This window comes from Culex quinquefasciatus, chromosome 1 (genome assembly GCF_015732765.1).
Source record: "Culex quinquefasciatus strain JHB chromosome 1, VPISU_Cqui_1.0_pri_paternal, whole genome shotgun sequence".
NCBI classification, from domain to species: Eukaryota; Metazoa; Arthropoda; class Insecta; order Diptera; family Culicidae; genus Culex; species Culex quinquefasciatus.
In genome coordinates, this window is record NC_051861.1 from 104,653,495 (window position 1) to 104,674,470 (window position 20,976).

The 20,976-nt window shown below is 32.9% G+C and overlaps 1 protein-coding gene across 3 annotated transcripts in view; it reads right to left on the reverse strand.

The window, feature by feature from the left end:
• Positions 1-6,573: 6,573 nt before the first annotated feature.
• The window catches only part of LOC6051665 (calcium/calmodulin-dependent protein kinase type II alpha chain), a 119,408-nt gene continuing 105,005 nt past the window's right edge, over positions 6,574-20,976 (reverse strand). For all 3 annotated transcript variants that reach the window (XM_038266811.1, XM_038266813.1, XM_038266812.1), the window contains one exon: positions 6,574-15,283. The gene's annotated coding sequence lies outside the window, so the exon portion shown is untranslated. The remainder of the gene's footprint in view (positions 15,284-20,976) is intronic.

Genomic DNA, 20,976 nt, shown 5'->3' on the forward strand with positions numbered 1-20,976 from the left:
TCCATCTTACGTTCCTGAAGATTTACCGACTTCTACTCCAAATCTGACTCCGCGTTGTTAGTTTTTGTTCAGTGAAACGTTTAGAATGTTATTTGTCGTCATGATAAAGGACGTATTAGACTATGACAAACAAACAAACAAACTCGCAAACAAACAAACTTTTTGACAGTTTGGCAGTTTGCCTGCTTTGTTTGTTTGCAGAAACGTCAGCCTGCATATATTTGGCATTGTTTGCGAGTTTATCAATCTGTCAAACAAAACAAAAAGAGCGAGTTTTGTTTGTCATAGTCCAATACCTCCTTAGGTTTCAAACTCCAAAGCAGTATCGAAAAGTATTACGTTTCGATCTGAGTGCTGAAAAGTTGTATTTTTCTGCACTCAAACGGATGTACAAGTGTTCGAAGCCCATGACGATGTCGCGAAAAGTTCAACTTTTCATTATTGTTTTTTTTTTGCGCTCCACGACGTCGTGACAAATGAGTTGCACAACTTTTTGGAACTGTTGCGAAGTGACGTTTTATAATTTTGGAACCCACAGTGTTGCAAATGAGTGATAGAAAAAATCATCATTTGATAATCCCTGCACCAAAACATCACAATTGAGGGTGGATGATTGTAAAAGCGACAATGAGAGACAATGATGCCGTAAAAGCGACAATGAGAGACAATGATGACCGTGACAAGCGTGAATGTGCAAATACAAAAACGTGGTCGGCTATATTTGGCGCCAAAGTATTAGGGCCGAAAGAAGAGCAGTGAGAATGAAAATTTTGAGAGGTGAAAGTGTGATATCTTTACTTTAAAACAGGCCTGCCCAACGTACGGCCCGCGGGCCGGATCCGGCCCGTGAAGCCATTTCATCCGGCCCGCGACGGCATTTCAAAATAGTTCTATCAATAATCCTTAAGGCTTTTATAGAAATATTCGATAAATAAATTTATAGTCTAGATTTACAAAAAGTAAGCTTAAGATCAAATTTTCCCATATTTTCACAAAAATTTAATTGATAAAATTTAGATGTTATTTTGTTTTTTAGCAATGTTTTTATTTCAAGTTCAAACATTCTTTATGTTTGAATTAAGTTTTTATTTTTGATGTTTTCAGAATCAATAATTAAACTGAAAACTAGGAAAAGAAAACATAATTCTCAATTTCGTTAAATTGTGAAAAAAAAACGAAAACAAACTTGGATTGTTGTACAGAATAATTCTTATATTGAATTTCTTACAATTTTTAATGTGTTTACTTCAAATTTGAGTTTTTCTGTTCTGAGCCATCTTATTCAAATTGATTTTTATTTAAAACGAGTAAGAAGAAAATTATGCAGTTTTTAGAAAAAAATTAGTAATAAACATTGCCAAGAATAAGTTTAAAAAGCAAATTATAAACAACGAAGTTCGCTGCAAATATTTTAAATATATTGAAAAATGTCTCAAAGCAGCAAAAAAAAAAATTCAAACAAAATTTCAACTGTCCGTAGAAATTTTAAAAATATCTTTTTAGATTTTTTGTGTGTTTCGAATAATATTAAAATATTTTGTAAGATATTTGCATAAAAGTGCACAATAACACAAAAAGGGTTTTTTGTAAAGAAGATTTGAATCCAAATTTTGTTTAAATGAATTCTAATTATTAATAAATTTTTAATTTCAACAGGTTTCTTTGTTTTTCTTTCTTATCATCCAGATAAATAAATCTTATTTGCAATACTAGTTTTTTTTAATTTGATTATTTTAAAATGATCTAATGAATACATTTTTTAATTTTCAACTTTTATCAAACATAAGTTCCGGCCCGCTACTGCTTCAGAAAAATCAGGTTTGGCCCGCAGGGCAAAAAGGTTGGGCACCCCTGCTTTAAAAGGTCATAATCTGGGTGATGAATAGAGCGAATGCATAACGTGTTTTTCGAATGATCCCACTTTGTTTACAACTACAAAGCAGGAGGCTGTTCAAGCACAAGCTTGACTTTTTTCTTACTGGTATATGAGCTGTTTTATAATCAATAGTAAATGTCTTATTTTGTCTAGTTTTTGACATTTTTGGATGAAAAATTGTGTGTTTTTAAGTTTGGATCGCTTAGAAGAGGTTTTACTTTTTTATGGTTGACGAAGAACTGCGGCGAGGGTGTCATTCTGCGATGTCCCAGATAAATTCCCTGGCTGATTTAGGAATCCTACAGCTCTTCCTGGTCCAGTGAAAAAACGCCGCTAATTCTAGCGAAGCTGATCCAACAAAAAAGAAGATGTTCAGTAGGTTTTAAAACGGAATCAAAATAAAATTAAGACAGCTGCTGGATGGATACAACCGCATCGACCCCATAAACAACTTCAATTCATAATTATTATAAATTACGATCTTGCCTTCATCTTTTTAGAGATTTCTTGACTTCAACTCCAGGTCCTCAAGAGCCACAAATTTTCCACTCTTGAAAAAAAAATGTTTTTCAATGATCGATAACAATACTCTCTACTTTTGGCGAACAGTAAATTGGTTCCACTTTGACAGTTCAAAATTGAGGCCGTTTTGCGAACCACTGTTCAGCACCCAGGTCATAATTTGAATAAGATTTATTTTTTTCCAAGAACTGCAACCTTACATTTTTTTAACTAATCGGCAATGGTTGTTGCAAACTTCTATACGACTACGATTGCGGGGTTTTTGTCCCTGAAAAGATATATCAAAAACCTTTAATTGAAAAATCAGTTTTGGCGAAATTGACACTAAAAACAAATATTTTTTATGTAAAACTCTTAAATTTTTCAAGTACATCCGTAGAGCTTTGCAGTAGAATTGGGTCCTAAAGCCCTAAGTAAATTTGTATGTTCAACGATTAAAACCATTTCTGATCACTTTTCGTTTTTTTAATGCAAAAAAAAACAAAGTTGACAAGACAACATTTTTTCGATGGATCAACTATGGTCCCCCTGGAAAGAGCTTTCAAGTAGGAACTTTTCTGTCAAAAAGGACCGCGAGGTTATTTTTTTCCAAATTGATTAAAAATCCATTTTAAACTCTTTGTGGTCGCACAAAGGGTAATTGTACTTGCTGTAAACAATAATATAAGCAATCTAAGCTTCATTTTAGGACTCAATTGAAATCAACACACTAAGATTTTTTGATCGAATTCGGTAGTTGAAAAATCGGTAAAGTTTAGATTGGTAAACCATCTGAGAAATTCTCTGAGATTTCGGTCATGAATAGCTTTATGATGATTTTTATTATGTTCAGGGAATATAGTTGCTCCTCCTACTTTAAATTTATTAGGAGGAATTTCTTTATTAAATAGAATTGTTAGTTGATTAGTCAATTAGTTTGGCTTTATTATCTTTCTTCAGATTTAGAATTTTTTAAGGTGATTTTTAATTTCACTTTTTGTCACTTAAACTTGATTTAAAAAAAAAAACTATTTTTCATTTTTTTTTAATTTTTCGATATGTTTTAGGTAGGGTGTCCAAATTTCCCGAGTTTTAAATTTCCTGGGAAACGGGAAAAATATTTTTGGAATCCCGGGATTTCCCGGGATCCCGGAAAATTTTTGAAACAGTCATTAAATCAATGTTTTCATTATATTTGTTATGTTTTTCAAGCTTAAAATCATAGAATTACATACTAAACTTCAATCTAAACAAGGACGTCACTTTTTAAATAGCTTAGATGGTATTAAAATAAGTTTTTTTTTTGTTCTTTGTTGTGCTATGGATTTCAAATGAACTACAATGTGATTCAAATTCTTATATAAATATTTTTTCTTTTTTATATAACATGACCAGAAAAGCATAAAAAAAATAAAATGACACCAGTAAATGTAAAATTTTAGATAAGTTTTGAATTTTATGTTGTACATAATATAAGTTTAAGCATCAAGTGGCAAAAAGAAGAAATTATTTCAGAACGAGTCGTACATTTATTGAATAAATCTCGATAACATTTTCAAAATGCCCTATGCACATAGGAAACTCTTGGCGCATTGGTTGTTTTAAAAAGTTTCACAACATGTTGCTTACAACATTTTTTGCAATCCCGAATAAACGCCTTTTAAATGGAATTTTTGCGAACATCCATGTTTTAAATAAATTCATCGGTAAAATAAAAAAAAAAATAGGTAATATTGAAACTAGTGCTGAAAAGTCAAACTTTTACAACAAAAAAAAACTTCTGCAAAAAACATATTTTATACATTATTTTTAAGTTACTACCGCCAACTAGGAAAAAAACAGGAATACAGTCTGAATAGGTAAGGAGCAATAAATTTGGAAATCGGTGTTCGGTGATTTTTTTTTGTTCTGTTCCTGTTTTAACTAAAGTCATTCAACACATCATGCAAAAAAAAAAGAAATAACTGTCTTAATTCGTTTCATTTGTCCTGATTTGCCCCACATGTCGGTGTTTGATGAAAAATTATTTGATTTGTTTTTTTTTTAATTTTTTAATCATAAATATACTTAGATTTCTCAATCTTTCAAAATTAAAAAAAAAGCAAATAGGAAATATTCAAAACACCATTTTGCAGAAAGGTAAACTTCAATTTTAACAGATGTCCCTAATAAACCAAATTAATGCTGATATATGCCGAATACAAATTACAATGCTTTAAAATTATTATCGATTATGAGGTATAAAACTGTTCATCTATTTCCACAACCAGATCTGAATTTCCAGACAAAATTTGCTTTTTTTTCGGGAATTCCCGGGACAAATTATAAAAAAATCCCGGGATTTGGGAATTTTGTCCCGGGAATTCCCGGGATGGACGCACTAGTTTTAGGGGACATCAAATGCCAACTTTTCAGAAATTTACAGAATGGGCAAAAATTCTTAGACTGAGTTATAATTTTTTGAATCAATGCTGATTTTTTTTTTTTTCAAAAAATCCAAATATCAGTCGTAAAAAATTTTCAACTTTCTTTTTCGATGTAAAATCGATTTTGCAATCAAAAAGTACTTTGGTGAAATTTTGATAAAGTGCACCGTTTTCAAGTTATAGCTATTTTCAGAATTTTTTTTAACTGTCGCAGTTATTAATTTTTTAAAATTTGAGCCTATGTTTGCCCACTTTTGAAAAAAATATTTTAATAGGCTGAGAAAATTCTCTATATTGTGCTTCTTGAACTTTGTTGATACGACCGTTAGTTGCTGAGATATTGCCATACAAAGATTTAAAAACAGGAAATTTGATGTTTTCTAAGTTTCACGCACCCAAACAACCAACCATTTTCTAATGTCGATATCTCAGCAACTAAGGCTCTGATTTTCAATGTCAAAATATGAATTATTCGTGAAATTTTTCGATCTTTTCGAAAACATTTTTTTTATTTTTCAAATCAAGACTATCATTTCAAAAGGGTCAATCATTCAATATTACGCCCTCAGTATGGATGCAAAAATTCATAACTCAATCAAAGATTTTTTGCCCATTCTGGAAATTTCTAAAAAGTTGGCATTTGATATTCCCTGAAACATATTAGAAAATAAAAAATAAAAAAATAGCTTTTTTTTGCAAATCAAGTTGTAGTGAAAAAAGTGAAACAGAAAATGATCAACAAATTTTTTTACGTGTATATTTTTTTTCTTCAAAAGAAACAGAGTTTTGAATTTTCATTTATCATTTTTGTATGGACAGCTGCCAAATTTGTATGAAAAATTATATGGACAAACTAATGATGCAAAATGGCTTCTTTGGGCATACCGAAGGCACCAAAAAGGTTTCAGCCTGATTAAAAAAATACAAAAAAATCAGAGGTAATATGCACCCCCTAAGGGAAAACTGTGATTTCTCAACCATTACAGCATTACTGTGGAAGAATTTTGTTAGATGTTCTAAAACAACTACTATTCTTCGTCATCCATGTGAAAAAAGTCTTAAAAACCTCAAAAATGTTCGAAAATAACAAATTTCTAAAAACATTTTTGATCCATTTCAAACAACCATGCGGGGCAATATGCACCACAACAATGGGGCAAAATGCACCGGGTAAAAGCAGTTTTCACTAGTCACCACTAGATGACACCGCTGTTTTTACAATGGAGCTTCATAGCGGTGCATTTTGCCCCGACCACGCTTTTTGCAGAAAATTTAATCAAAAATGCATTTTTTTGATGTTTTTGGACTCATCTATCTACAGAATAATGAAGATTTTGGCAAAAACTATATACCTCAACACTTACAATATGAATAAACGCTTTTTAAATTGTCCAAAACTCATAATGAAAGTGAAAGTTAAGATGAAAACATAACATTTTAAAGTTTTGCAAATAACTTAAGCTGTTTTTATACTACGATGCTCAAATTTTTCCAGCATGGTTTAGCAATGTTAAGCTTCCAATTTCTATGATTTTTTCCCGGAAAATTCTCCCAAATGCCGAGAAAAACAGGGGGTGCATATTACCCTTTTTCCCCCTATAGAAATTTCGGACCTCGCAAATAAAACACCGCTCGGACGCATTTTTAGGATTTCTTTCCATTTTATTTATTTTTATCTCTTTTAAATTATTTTATTCATATTTAATAGTTTTTTTTCCTTGCTCTTTTTGTTTTCCATTTTTCTGTTTTTTTTTTCTCCATATTTTTATATTTTACTTTAATTTTAATTACCTTTGAAGACTAGATTAAACAATTTACTCTTAAATATTTTCTGCATTTTCTTGCTTTTTTCTTTGTTTTTTTTTTCCTTCCATGTTTATATATAATTTAATATTAAATTTAATATTATGTGTGTGTGTATGTATGTGTGTGTGTGTGTGTTGACTATTCGTCCTTAAGTGATCTGAGATTTTCAGTTTTTGTTTGCTCTTGTTATGTTTCCTCATCTTCTTTTTGCTTTCTTTCTTTTCCCACATTTCCACACTTATTTTTTTTTATTTTGCTTTTGTTTGCTCCGACATTATATGCTCGCTTGTTGTTGTTGTTGTTTGTTTACTCACTCGATTCGCCCGTTTTTAACCTTCCTTCTTCTCCCTCCCATCTGATGTGTGTGTGTGTTTCGGTGTGTGCTGATGTTGTTTTGCTTCGTTACTGATGTTTCTTTTTTTTGCGTGTGTGTTGTTGTAGGTCATTGCTAAAATTGCGAGATTTCTGTTTTTGTTTTTGCTTGATTTTCACGTTCACACACACTTTGGGGTAAATGGGCATGTTTGCTGTGTGGTTGTGTGATTTTTAATGTGGGTTTTTGCTTTCATGAGGGTGATTTCTTGTTTTTTTTTTTCATTTGTTTGGTTTTGCTTGTTTTACTTTTGTTTCTATTCCATTGTTTTACTTTTTTTTCGTCTATGTTATGCTTACGATGAAAGATAGAGAGAATGTGTCTGTGTGTGTTTTTGTGTTTGTATGGTTGTTTATTTGCTGATTCTTCTGAATTATTTTATCTTTTTTTGGTATTTCACTAGTTACACCACTCTGCGCTCTCTTCTGCACTTTCGCCTTCTGCTTTAAATAGTTTTTTTTATTTTCACAATTCTGATTTCTATCTGTGTGTGTGTGAGTGTGTGGTTTTGCTTTATATTATTTAAGATTTTTTTTTTCATTCAAAGAGACAAAATACAAATACAAATGCACGCACTTTTACATATAAATATTCTTTTTTTAGTGTTGTTACTTGTTATATATGGTCACGTTTAAAAATAAAAAAAATGCTAGATGTAATTTGTGTTTATACTTTTTTTTCTTTTCTTTCTTTCGTCTCTCAACAGTTTCCACCTTGGGTTGCTTAAATTTGATTTAAAGTTTCAATAAATTCAATCTTGGGTTACTTTGTTTTTTTCTTTCTTTCTCTGCGCGATGCGTTGCGAGAACGACAATTCGATTTCTTTAAAGTTTTCATTGTTTTAAAAAGGATAAAATACGACGGGAAAAAGTGTGTGTTTGTGTGTGTGTTGAATGTGTTAGTGTGTGTGTGTTAGCATGTCAGTGTGAGTAACTTTTCTTCTTCAAACACGATTGAATAATCAAGAGAAAGAGAGACAGCTGCTTTGCGTAAATTGTGGGTGAGTCTGTTTGAATGTATTGGTGAGAGAGTGAATGTCTGCGCCTACTGATTGATGTGTGAGTTAACTCTTGTTGAGGGCGCCTCTCGTTTTCTTTGTTTGTTTGGTTGGGGTTTGTTGTTTAACTGCATATAATAACAAGTGATTCCATCTCGTACAAGGTCAAAAACGAATATTCAAAAATATATTTATTTAAGAGATCTTTTGCATTACCGTTTCTGTTTTTTTTTCTTTCGTTCAGCAGGTTTAAGTTGGTTTTGCGGTTGATTTGACGTTTTCCCGTGCTTGCTTGCTTGTTAAATTCTTAGAGGAGGGATTTTTCATTACTTTATATTTTACTGCGGTGAGGAAAAAAGTTGTTTTCTCTTCTTTTTGTGATTGTGTTAGTGTGAGGGGATGCGAGCGCTGCCGCGCTGTGTTTTGTATGAGTGTATATTAAGAGCTTTTGTTTTGTTTTTTTTTCAAAGGGAGGAAAAGTGCGAACAATGGAGAATTATAAGTGGTGCACTATTAGTTTTGTTTTGTTTACATTCTTACTCGTTCATCACGACACATGTGTTTGTGTAATGTTGTTTTGTTTACTTTTCGTTTCCGTTTCCAGCGTGATACTTTCGTTTCGATCAACAATAAACGTAAAGCTCTGTCAAAGTGACATCATTAGACTAAAACAGTTTAAAGAATTAAGTTGGCAAAAAGCAAAATTCGCCTTTTTTAAGGTAAACAAAAACAATAGCGGTAACAATAACAAAACAAATGCGCGCTCTCTCGCGTACAGCCTACTGCGCTCTATGTGTGTGTGTGTGAGTGTGACAAGTTCCCGGCTGTCACTTTGCCATGAAAACACTATTCATGACACACGATTATCGGAAAAGGGGTTATTTTTTATGGTTTTGGTTTTCATGGTCGGGGTTAAGGTGAAACGGGCAGCAAATCGACCTTAAGGGCACACACACACACAAACAAAGGTGTAATGAAGTGAAAAGAGAGAGGGGGGAAAGGGGGAAAGGGATGAGGGCATAAACAATAACCATGTGTATCGTTTGGCACATTCTCTATACTGTTTCTGATTGTTATTTGGTTTTTGGTTGTTATTCGTTCGTTGCCATTTTGTAGAGTTGTTGTTGTGAGTATGTGTGTGTGTGTGTGACTGTGTTTTCCTTGTACACGCGTGAGCGGTAGCCATATTTATTGTTTTGGCGGCCATAAAAGTTAGCAGCATTCGTTCTTCGTTTCGTTAAACCGAATGGTTTTACGATCATTGGGAGTTGACGAGAAAAGGGCCATTTGCGGAACTTCACAGACAAACGAATTGTACGTAATTTATTGGCGGTTTTCCGGGAATAACCCCTGTTGAAAATTCGATTATCGTCGCAGCGTAATTTTACAACATCTGCCCATGGGAAATTGAATTTTTTTCACATTACTGTTGGAATTAATTTCCAAGCCACGTCGCCATCTGTTTTTTCAAGCCAACACTAACACGCTCTGCAATTATTGCACACCAGTGCACTCTAGCGCCAATTTCGATTCGATAATTTCATGCAAGATTGCATCCAATTAAATTTCCCCTTTGAAGATGACTCACTTTGCGCTAAATTCCTAATCGGCAGTGCTGCCAGCAAACTTCATTTGTCTGTGCGCGCGCGCGCCTAGAAAACCCATCACAAAGTTACACAACAAATCGAACCTCCTCCTTTCTCTCCACCCATGCATTATTTAAATGCGAGAGCACCTGTCCGGCTAAGAATAGAACATAGAACGTGGACGACCAAGTCGTGCCATTTTGCCGACTTCCAATGTTATTGCACCTGGTAATCACGGGGAATTATTCCTGGGGTCGTTTTTTTTCTCCCCTTCCATCCCATTTGTTTGTGAAGGTAGCGGACAGACACACGTGTGTGTAATGTTGTCATTTAAAATTTAAATCGTCGGCCGCAATTTGCTCTAAATTTTTCAAATGCACCTTCTCCGGCGTGTTCTGACCCCCCTGGCGGTCATTTTGCACGGTTCTTGCAGGCTCATTCTGATTTTTTTTGTCACGCACGAAGTAACAAAAAAAGTCATCCAACTAAACTGACGTAACTTGCCCCCGGTCGCAAGCGCGAATCGATTTGTTTTTATCGTTGTCGTACCCTTGGTAGTAGTTAGCCGAAAGATCTGCACGCGCGCGCTTGCAGACTTTTGCTAGACTTTTCTCGCGCTCACGCGCGCTTCTGCTGCGAAAGATGTCAACTCGTGACGTCACTGCGTGCGGAGTGTCGCACAAAAAGGAGAGAGTGCAAAGCAGAGAGAGCGGCAAGCGCGAGAGCAGCCTCTCGCAATGCTTTGCAGTGATGCCAATTTTATTGTTTTTTTTTTTAAAAGAAACTTTTGTTTTCTACACGCATAAACTAGATAATTCGATTCAAAAACTTGTCTTGGTGGCAATCAGTCTGTGATTTGTGGTCTTTTAACATTTTTCGGTATTAAAGCTTTTTCTACCTCAAACAAATTTTCAAACTCCAAACTTTCTTCAGTGTGGCGGTGGAAAGGTGGTGAACCGCGGCAGCGATTTATTAATGTCAGTCGTCGTCGTCGTCGTCGTCGAGTTGTTCAGAGATAGAGAGGGAGTTGCTCGCGGGCTAGCGATATTGGATTTTCGAGTAAACCCTTGAAAAATCAATCATTTTGCGTCGTCGCAGGGATCAACGGGGGGGCGGCGAGGTAATCAATTTTAAGATGGTTGGTTTAAGGGGTGGGGAGGACAAGGTTTCGAGTTGTTTCCCGGTAGTTTGCGCCGGAAGGGATGGAACAAAATGGGGCTGGGGAAGAGGGGACAATTTGTTGTAGTCTCGTTTTCATAAATCGAGTGAGAGGAGGGGGGAACGTAATTTATTACGTTCGCAAACTCTTGCGGCTCGATATTCGATAAGGAGATATCAACTTTGAATGCTTCATTAAGTTTGGAGGGGGCACCGGGCGTCTCCATTTTGATTGGTTGAAAATCTAAAAATTTCTAGCAACACTGATAGTGAACCAAATTCCAAAGAGTTATGTTCATTCTAAGTCACTGTAAAGTTAAACTCAATTCAACAGTGATGAACTCAAGCTTGATCAATTTTCCACCATTTCTTCAACATCTGAATGTACGTCATTTTTAACTCCAACAAGTTTATGTTGGTTTATTTTTTTATTCATCACATACAAGCAGGGTTTGACATTGACAGTGACTGAGCGACACTTGAAAGTGCCTTTAGTCAGCTATCGTACTCCATATTTGAACGCTCAAATTGCAGCGCCTGCCATGATCGTCATTTCAAAGCGACCGTCAATGAACGCACACAAAGTCGAAACGAACGCAACCGTGCTCAGCACTCAAGCAGCCGCCCGGCACGAGGGCATATTCTCTCACTTACTTTCTCTCTCAATCTCTCTCTTTGTTGCTCGTGCGTGGTGACAGCAATCATTTGAATGCAGTCCTTGGAAAGGTGATCGGAATTTCGATAGAATGCCAAACGAACGTGCTTTGTGCGAATGTTTTTTTTCTGACGAGAGTCAAGTGACTGTGTTTGAATTCTTGAAAAAAATTGCGTAAAAGAAGTGCAATTTAACATCAGCACCTGGCAAAATTTCCTTTAGATTCTCTTGAAGTTCACTTTTTGACGCATTAATTCAGGTAAATTTACACAAAAAAGAAGGACTTTTTCAAACATTTCATTTTCAACCTTCCAAAATTCAACTTTTTTGCATTGTGTTTTTTTCTACAAAGCAGAAAAAAAATTTAGGTTACCTTAATTTAGAAGGTAAACGGAGGGCTCAATATTACTGGATGTAAATTTACACATTTGCAGAGGAAGTAATGCACATTTTTTTCTGACACAAAAGCAGTTAACATTCTCGTTCGTTACATTTTTTTACCTTGTCTGCGATGAATTTCACCAGAGTGAGGATGAACTTAAATCAAGGTAAATTTTGAAGAATTTGCAATCGTGCAATGTGATGTAATTTTACGTCAATTATGTGGAAAACACGTTCGTTCTTCTAGAATATTCAACTCTGAGTTTTGAATCATTTTTTTACTCTTTTTTTTGGGGGCTTGTCATTGAAAATTGAATTGATTTTCCCAGCATTTTTATAGCCATTTACGAAATCTCGAGCAGAGGTTATGATGGTGATGGTTGAATATTACTTCTCTTCGGTTGTAATTTTACCTCAATTTATGTGAATTAAGTTAAATTCCACAAAAACTTGTAAAATTTATTTATACAATGTTACACATTTTTTTATGATACAAAAATTCGCTCAAATTCCCAGATTTTATCATTATTTGTTCTACCTGTGTAACTTACTGTTGAGAAGGTTAACACAGAAAAAAAAACAAATCCGAATGTTACTCATAAATGATGTAAATCTTTTGCACGTCGATAAACATTTAAATTTGTCATGCAGTTTGATGTAAATTTGAAACAAACCATACGTGGAAATATGACTCTACGTGTGATTCAGACAATTCGCGCTTTCCATTTCATTAGGGCACACAACTTTTGCAAACAAGAGTGTATCCCTCTCACGCCTTATGCAAACTGTCATTTGAGTGAAAGGGATACACAATTGTTTACAAAAGTTTTGTGCCCTTTTGAAATGTCAGGCTCCAATTACAGTGAATTTGAACCGAGTTTATATGTGATGCATAATTCCGTGTCGAGTAAATTCACACGTATTTTTATGTGTAGTTTAGTTACACAGCAAAAAAATTGTGAATTTGAATGGTTTTATGTAACCTCTTTTTCATAGTTAAAAATAAATAGATTACACATTATAACAGGTAAAAATACACAAATTGTGTTATATTGCACATTTCCTGAGATAAAAATTACATCATGGATTGGGTACATCTTTTCTGTCAATAGTTCAGAGGAAATTGTAGCCATCCCCAAATGTCTTTTTTCAAAAAATGTGTAATATTTTTATTCTATTTTACCTCTGATTATGTGTTATTTTAATTCTTGCACTATAATTAGTGTAAAATTACATCATAAAAGAGGTTATATTAAACTTACTAATTTCATACCTTCCATGTTTACATACACAGTAAAAAAATCGTGGTAATATTACATCTGGAAAGGATACATCTTTTATGAGTAATTTTAACACTTTTCTGCTGTAATGTCACTTTTTCAGTCTAAATTTAGGTAAAATTACATCATAAAAGAGGTAATATTTAACCTTCCAAAATTACACCTGCAATAATTAAATTATTTTTTACTGTGTATTTTTAACTATGTAGTTTTGACGAAAAATGAGTGGAAATAATGGAGTTTTGATATGATACTTCAACTTCTGGAGTTTTTTTGAAAAGGTCCAATAAACCAAATTTATAGTTTTTGCTTTTCGGGTGTTTTTGAAACCCCATTGAATCAGGGGTATTAAAAAACACCCAAAAAGCAAAAACTGAAAATTTGGTTTATTGGACCTTTTCAAAAAAAAAAACTCCAGACTTGTTCCTGTAGATCTAGGATATCTTAAAATTTGTCAATTGGTTTTCTACACAGTAAAAAATTGTTTAACTTTTGTATGTGTTATTCTAGAAGGTTGAATATATCCTCTTTCTGATGTAATTTTACTTCCATTTAGACTATAAAAAGTTATATTTCACTCGAAAAGTGGTAAAATTACACATTTTTAGAGGTAAAGTTACACATTTTTCTGGCATATAAAATTTACCCCTTCCCTGATGTAAAATTGCCATGATTTTTTTACTGGAAATGAATCTACCCATTCCATAACTCAAATTAGGGTATATTATCAATCAATTTTATTTGAATGAACCCTTCCCAAATATGAATATTTTTTATTCAAATATTCATCCAAATACACTTTGATCTGGGCAAATTTTGATTCAGTAAATTTTATTCAAAATCTTGAGTTAATATGACTCGTTTTTCAGTTTTCTTTTCAATCAAGCATGTTTGAATATTGTAGCTCTCAACTTGTTTTGCAAATTTAGTGTTCGATTTTAGTGTCAAAATCAACTGCGCAGATTCCCGGGAATTTCCGGGATTTCAAAAATGTTTTTTCCCGTTTCCCTGAAAATTTTTAAAGCAGTAAAAATTAGACGTCCAAAACACTGAACTCGAAAAATCAGAAATCACTCACTAATTTCCGATCAAATCGCTCGAATCTTCCTGCCGCAATCGATCGTGAGCTACCATGATTCGCAAGCATCAGTCAGTGATTGGTCCGATCGCTTCACACAGCTATTCAAATGCTTCGTGGATCGCATGGCCTACTTCGCTCGCCGCCCGACACTCACACTGACGAGCATGCTCAGAGAGGAGCTTGGCCTGCACCACCACTGTGGCCGTCAATTTGATTTTTTAAAAGTTGAAGTTGCTGTCAAATGTGGCTTTGATGTTGTGTAAACAGAAAAAAATCGCGATCCTGTCTGAGCCAATCGCAAACCAACCGATTATAGTAAGAGAGGAAGAGTTGAAGAGAGAGTATTCAGTAGTGATTGATGTTATTGTGACAAATGGTAGGAGTTCATGAGAGCAGATTTGCGTCGTGTCCGATTTTTGCTTGCGAGTGAAGGAAAGAATCTTGAGCAATCTGTTTCCAATCTTTGAATTCAACTTTAATTTCAAATGCAACTTTAAGTCCAGTTTTTTTTTTAAAAAATTTCCATCCCGCAAAGTAAATCCTCCATCGATATTTATCTAGTGTTTTCCCCTTCTTTTCTCCTCTTACAGACCCCAACCCAACCCGGAACAACTCCCACCCCAATCGCACCAGCGCAGTCAACACCAATTTTCAATTCAATTTTGCGTGAAACGACCAACCGGCGGTATTGTTTACGACGATGTACCTCGCACTGCCAGTGCACGCGAAAAAAAAAGCACAACACAAACCCAAGAACCTTCACCAATCCCGCCACGTTGTCTGGGACGGTCCAACCCAACAGCTTTAATGGAATAGCCGTGTTCGACCCCACGAGGCAAAGTTTGTTCTTTTCCCGTCGTCGTCGTCGTCGTCGTCGTGGCTGGTTGAGCCCCCCGGGGGAAAATTTATGGTCCTGCTGGTCGGTCGGTTGGTGACTCACGCAGCTGTGACCCGGCGTGGCGCTGTCTTGCGAAGATATCCGTTTTTTTTTTGGTGTCCCCGGACTCTCGAGAGGAAACATAAATCATTTATGGTCCCGCGGATATGGCGCTCACAGCAGCAGGAGGGAGAAGCCAGCGCGACCTCGGTCACCAAGTTCCGGCGAGGAAGAGGTGAGTGTCGATTCCTTTTTTTCGTCCATCCTTTGCCACGTGATTTGACACCTGAAAAGCGAGGCAGAAAGAGAAAAAGAACAGAAAGGAAATCACGTTACTATTACACGTGTTCAATTGTGGGGGAGGTGGGATTCGGTTGAGATGAAAGCAAAACACACGCACAAACGCTTTCGGACTTAATCAATTGCATTGGGATTTGGGAAGGAGATGGGATTTCGTGGAAGGAGACTCAGTCGGTTCGGACACGGTCAATATCCTATTACTTGTTGTTACATTTCATTTGTGTGTCGATTGAGGCGCTGGACGAACGACGGACTTCCTTCTGAGGATCCGGATGTAATGTTGCTTATAAACCACTTTGCCGAGCTAATTTGAAATCAAATCTGATTTGCATAGAAATTGTCTAATTTAGTGTGGAGACGCGAGGTACCTGATTAAGTGTTTCAATAAACTAGGCGTCTCCATTATAATTGTCGTGCTAAATATCTTATGAGATTTGAAATCATCTATTGTGAATCTGTTATGAGCAAAAGATCAGAAGCATTAAAAAATCAGTACAAAATGGCGTTTTCTTCTCAATTTAACCCCAAAATGCACGTGGGACAAGCTAGCACTATGATTTGATGACAATTGTGGAGACGCTTGGTTCATTGATATACTCTATCAATTACCTTGCGTCTCCACATTAATTAGACGATTTCAGAAATGGTTTCAAATTAGCTTGGCAAAGTGGTTTAAATTCGTAAATCTTCCGTTCAGTGCTGTCCTATCAAACTGCATTGAAATACTGGGTTTTGTGGTATCCCACGTGGGCAATCGCTAATTAAAAAAAAATGGACAATCGTCAGAATCAATTTGTTCAATTTGGTCAGTTTTGGTAAATTTTGGTCAATTGTGTCAATGAGACCACGACCATAAACCACGTGGACACTTTTTTGAAGTCTCAGACCAACTCCCCCCCCCCTCCCGAGCGTAGACAATCGCTGAACCCCCTACCCCCAAGATGTCCACGAGTTTTAGGGATGGTCCCAATTATGCATATTCCTTATTAATTTCAGTGATTTTTGTCAATTATATAAATTTTCGCCAAATTTGTGATCTTTTGAAATTTGTCATTTTTATAAATTTTGTGATTTTTTTAATCCTGTTTTAACAACTTGGTAAATCTTGTCACTTTCGCCAATTTTATGAATTCGTCAATTTTGTAAATTTTGTTAATTTCGTAATTTATGTCAATTTTGTTTATTTTGTCAGTTAAACAGCACTGAACGGAAGATTTACGAATTTAAACCTATTTGCTGAGCTAATTTGAAATCATTTCTGAAATCTGAAATTGTTAATGTGGAGACGCAAGGTAATTGATAGAGTATATCAATGAACTGAGCGTCTCCATACTTGTCATCTAATCATAGTGCTATCTTGTCCCACGTGCATTTTGAGGTTAAATTGAAAAGAAAACGCCATTTTGTTTATTTTGTTAATTAAACAATTAGCCATTTTTGTCATTTTATCTGGTAATTTCGTCAATTTGTTTTTTTTTTTGCAATTTTGTGAATTTTGACAATTTTGTCAATTTTGTAAATTTAGTAAATTTTGTGATTTTTTTGAGTTTTGACTAGTGCGTCCATCCCGGAAATTCCAGGGATTTTTCCAAAATCGGGAATTTCCGAATCCCGGGATTTTTTTTAATAATTTGTCTCGGGAATTTTGGGATGTGGAAATAGATTAACAGTTGAATATCTCATAATCGATAATAATGTTAAAGCATTATAATTTGTATTCGGCATACATCAGAATTAATTTGGTGTAGAGAAAACTGTTAAAATTTTAGTTTACCGATCTGCAAAATGCTAGGCGCTATAAATATTTCCAATCTGATATCTACGTATATTTAAGATTTAAAATTTGGAAAAAAATATTTTTCATCAAACAATGGCCCCAAAATCAGGGCAAATCAAACGAATTAAGACAACCATTACCCATTTTTTTGCAGGATGTTTTGAATGACTTTGGTTAAAACAAGAACAAAACAAAACAATTTCACAGAACACCGATTTTTTAATTTATTGTTCTAAAATCTATTCCGGTTTTCCCTTGCTGGCGGTAGTATAATAAATTAAAGATAATTTGTAAAATATGTTTTTTTGCAAAGTTTTTTTTTGTGAAAATTGAACTTTTTAGCACTACTATCAATAAGTTTTTTTTTTAATTTTAACGGTCAATTTATTTAACACATGGATGTTTGCAAAAAATCCATTCAAAAGGCGTTTATTCGGGATTGAAAAATGTTGTAAGAAACTTGTTGTAAAACTTGTCGTATTTCTAGGTTTCTTTTTCAAAACAAAAAAAAGTTTCCTATGCACATAGGACATTTTGAAAAAGTAATCCAGATCTATCCGATAATTATACGACTCGTGCTGAAAAAATCTTCTTTTTGCCACTATTATATTGAATATGAAATTCAAAACTTATCTTAAATTTTACATAGGCTGATGTCATTTTATTAGTTGTCGCATCTTGTTTTTTTTGAAGCTATTTTCAATGACATTTTTCAAGCTTTTCTAATCATGTCATATGAAAAAGAAATATATTTATATTAGTTTATTCAATTTGAATCACATTGTAGTTCATTTAAAAAGCACAACAAAAAACAAAAAAAAACTTATTTTCATTTCATCACAGCTATTTAAAAACTGTCGTCCTTTTTTAGATTGAAGTGTAGATTATCTCCAATAAATATGATTGAGCTAATTCTATGATTTTAAGCTTGAAAAGCATAACAAATATAATGAAAACATAGATTTTATGACTATTTCAAAAATTTCCCGGGAATTCCCGGGATTCTAAAAATATTTTTCCCGTTTCCCGGGATATTCAAAACCCGGTAAATTTGGAAGCTCTAGTTTTTGACATTTTTGACAAGAATGACAATTTTGAAAATTTTGAAAATTTTGAAAATTTTGAAAATTTTGACAATTTTGACAATTTTGTCAGTTTTGACAATTTTGACAATTTTGACAATTTTGAAAATTTTGTCAATTTTGACAATTTTGTGAATTTTGTCTATTTTGACAATTTTGACAATTTTGACAACTTTGACAATTTTAACAATTTTGACAATTTTGTCAATTTTGACAATTTTGACAATTTTGACAATTTTGACAATTTTGACAATTTTGAAAAATTTGACAATTTTGACAATTTTGTCAGTTTTGACAATTTTGAAAATTTTGACAATTTTGACAATTTTGACAATTTTGACAATTTTGACAATTTTGACAATTTTGTCAATTTTGTCAATTTTGTCAATTTTGACAATTTTGTCAATTTTGTGAATACAAAGAGACGAGTTGTTCCTTTTAATTCCGCTATATAAAGGAACAACTCGTCTCTTTGTATTCACAGTAATGCATTCTGCTAAAACGCTCAACCAAACCACAATTGTCAATTTTGTCAATTTTGTCAATTTTATCAATTTTGTCAATTTTTACAATTTTTACAATTTGGATTATTTTGATTATTTTAATAATTTTGACAATTTTGAAAATTTTGACAATTTCGAAAATTTTGACAATTTTGAAAATTTTGACAATTTTGAAAATTTTGACAATTTTGTCTGTTTTGACAATTTTGACAATTTTGACAATTTTGACAATTTTGACAATTTTGTCAGTTTTGACAATTTTGACAATTTTGACAATATTGACAATTTTGAAAATTTTGTCAATTTTGACAATTTTGTGAATTTTGTCTATTTTGACAATTTTGACAACTTTGACAATTTTAACAATTTTGACAATTTTGACAATTTTGACAATTTTGTCAATTTTGACAATTTTGACAATTTTGACAATTTTGACAATTTTGACAATTTTGCCAATTTTGACAATTTTGTGAATTTGGCTATTTTGACAATTTTGACAATTTTGACAACTTTGACAATTTTAACAATTTTGACAATTTTGACAATTTTGACAATTTTGACAATTTTGAAAATTTTGACAATTTTGACAATTTTGACAATTTTGACAATTTTAGACAATTTTAGACAATTTTAGATAATTTTAGACAATTTTAGACAATTTTAGACAATTTTAGGCAATTTTAGACAATTTTAGAAAATTGTAGACAATTTTAGACTGTTTTGGCAATTTTGTCAATTTTGACAATTTTGACAATTTTAACAATTTTGACAATTTTGACAATTTTGTCATTTTTGTCAATTTTGACAATTTTGTCAATTTTGACAATTTTGACAATTTTGACAATTTTGACAATTTTGACAATTTTGACAATTTTGACAATTTTGACAATTTTGAAAATTTTGAAAATTTTGAAAATTTTGAAAATTTTTAAAAATTTGAAATTTGACTATTTTGACAATTTAGACAATTTTGAAAATTTTGACAATTTTGTCAATTTTGACAATTTTGACAATTTTGACAATTTTGACAATTTTGACAATTTTGACAATTTTGACAATTTTGTCAATTTTGACAATTTTGACAATTTTGTCAATTTGTCAATTTTATCAATTTTGTCAATTTTTACAATTTTTACAATTTTTACAATTTTGACAATTTTGTCAATTTTGACAATTTTGACATTGGCTGACAATTTTGACATTTTGCCAATTTTTACAATTTTGTCAATTTTGACAATTTTGACATTTTGCCAATTTTTACAATTTTGCCAATTTTTACAATTTTTACAATTTTGACAATTTTGAAAGTATTGACAGTTTTGAAAATATTGACAATTTGACAATTTGACGATTTTGACAATTTTGACAAGTTTGTCAATTTTGACAATTTTGTGAATTTTGACAATTTTGACCATTTTGACAATTTTGAAAATTTTGACAATTTTGAAAATATTGACAGTTTTGAAAATATTGACAATTTGACAATTTGACGATTTTGACAATGTTGACAATTTTGACAATTTTGACAATTTTGACAATTTTGCCAATTTTGACAATGGAGTGTCAAATTATATTTCTCCCATAAGAAAAACATTGTAGAAAAAAGCAAAAACTGCTCAAATGTAATTGTTCCATTTTGACAAAATTGTCATTTTAGCGAATTCTATTTTATTCCAGTTTAGATTATTTTATTTACGTGACTTAAACTTATGTTGTTGTTTATTTTATTAACGGGACTTTAACCTACTTAAACTTATATGAACTCAATGATTTTTTTCAATTTGCTCAATTTTGTCAATTTGGTCTATTATGTCAATTTGGTCAATTTTGCAAATTTGGGAATTCTATGATTTAATTTGGTGAATTTTGTCAAATTTAACAACAAATTTTTAAAATTTTCCTTTTTTGCCATTAAACCATGTAATTTTTTTCAATTTAATTTTTGCTTATACTATTTGAATTTTATCACTTTTGTTATCCGGGGTTTTCGTCACTTAAACGAAATAAGAAAAAATAGTCTATTACATTCAAGACTCGATTATCCAAAGTCGCAGGGAAAAAAATCATTTGTCTAAACGAATCACGTATAAAAATATGGTTTGATTAGTCTCGATTCAGGGCTCAAATATGCCCCCAAAAATGCTCTTGTTTATTTGGAAATAAAAATTTAATCCCTAATTGAAACGATTGAAAAACTGAATTTAAGCGTTTTCCTTAATGCCTTTGGTATAAGATGTCGTAGGAGGCGTAGATTGCGAGATAAAATTGGGGTGTCTTCGACAAAGTTGCTTGGATTAGCATGACGACAATTAAAAAA